Consider the following 2,042-nt stretch of genomic DNA (forward strand, 5'->3'; position numbering starts at 1 on the left):
ACAATGTGAGAAAAACCCTAATCGCAGAAATTCAGTAACTGAGCGATTTCCAATGAATTCAAGAAACTTATGCGGGTGACATTTCTGTATTGCATTTTATGAAAAGAATAAAACAAAAGAATTACGAGTAACCTGGATTTGGTTATATTGCTAGTCGACAGCAATTATGAGAAATTAGATTTATATCAGATGAAAACAGCTAAGTGCTGTTCATTCAGCTCGAAATAGGGGGTGGGCAGCATTTTCAGTTGAGTGCGATCTCTGTTCAACTTAGTATGATGGGGATCATTACATAAGAAAGGAGGGCGGGACAGCATAGCAGGAAGGAATGAGTAAGAAGTTGAGGGATGGAGGAGGTGGAAGTTGTCATATGCGTTCTTCCACTCAATCTTCACGTGTAATATTCGGGCGTTGCTTCATTTATCAATACTGACAACATTGATGGGCATTGAGTTATTTTCTCAATGACATAAAATAGGTGCATCTGTATAAGTCAGTGCTATTGGCGGAACAATGACATAGTAGAAATTTTAAGGAGTCATTTCAAAAATGAAGGGAACGTTACTGCCATTCTGAAAGTAACAGGGGTGGTAGTACAAAAGTGTGTTCTCTAGCTAACAGCAGCTTTACTATGTCATGCTGAAATAATCTTGTGCACGATTTGAGCAGTGACATGCATTCAGGGGTGCGATTGTGCGACTGCAGTTTCCCGGTGACAAACATCTCCTTTAAATTGGGCAAGTATGTTACCTTAGCAATAAACATTACAGTGGGGAGTAAAGATAATGCGGGAGTGGTTCAACTGCTATGTCAAAGTACTACTTTACAAATGGATTTCTAAGGACTATTGAAAATTATAGCAATACCATTAGTACTATTATATATTGGCTTGGCCGTAATAAAGTCTGGAATATTAATTGTCCATCATTACTGAAGAACAACGCGCTAGTTTCCATTCAAAAAGACTATAATCAAACAACTACGAAAAGCTTAAAAAGCGCGCATGTTTAGTGCAGTGTGCCATAAGAAGGAAGGAAAGCATTCTATGATAAATAGTAAAAATATGAAAATTCATACCTGTCAGCACACCTGTCAGGGATGTCGTGTAAAGGAAACGTAGAGTCATACATTTTGTAACTGATGTTCGTGGTTTCTTCATATTTATAGTCTCACAATCACAACGTATTTGTTGAACTGAACTATGAAAATGACCGAATAACGCAACGCAGTAAGTAATTAGACCGCCCTTCAGCAGCGGACATTTATACTATAGTGCAGTTCTCTAAATAAACAGAAATTTGTATAATGAAAATTGCTTCCGCATTTGAGTTGCGCAAAGTGCACGTAGCAGAATGCCAACGGCAGTGCTTACCATAACATTTGCATAAAGTTATTCTGCTGACCTAGAAATGCATGTATGATTTGAAAACGTATAGTAACAATGTAATGAGCCAACAGCAAAGATTATAATAATTGCTGAACAACAACAAAATCCTGAACACGTTACAGATCAAAGCCACTATCTATCAAAAACAATATTATGGCGTAAATTAAAGCAGTATAAAATAGTGTCTTACGTAAATGAGGCTGCACTGGCACCATAATAATATGTCGCAATATTTAGCAAAATTCATTCATTAATTTAAAGGAACTGATTATTTCGTGAATATTTCAATCAGACTTTGATCAACCATTTTGAAAAGAAAAAAAGAAAAAAGCACTAAACTCCCCGCACATCTGAGGCAGGTAAAACAACTAAGTCTCACCCGCGTCTTCAGCGCGGAAAGCCTAGGCTTTATAATAATTAACAAGTTAATCAATAGAAAATATAATTTACCAAATGTCAATGATTATGCGAAATTTGAGAAAAAATAATAGAATGTGATAATAAACTTAAGTAACTTTCAATCTTTCTAAAGATGAAGTTTCACATTTTCTTTGTTCCATTCTTTAAACCTGTAATAATGATATTAAATCANAACTGTCCTCACTNTNTCNCAAAGTANNANNNATAACAAATNATAATANNTAACTGNNGNNNA

This window comes from Trichinella spiralis, assembly GCF_000181795.1.
Source record: "Trichinella spiralis strain ISS 195 chromosome Unknown Scfld2, whole genome shotgun sequence".
In the NCBI taxonomy this organism is placed as follows: Eukaryota; Metazoa; Nematoda; class Enoplea; order Trichinellida; family Trichinellidae; genus Trichinella; species Trichinella spiralis.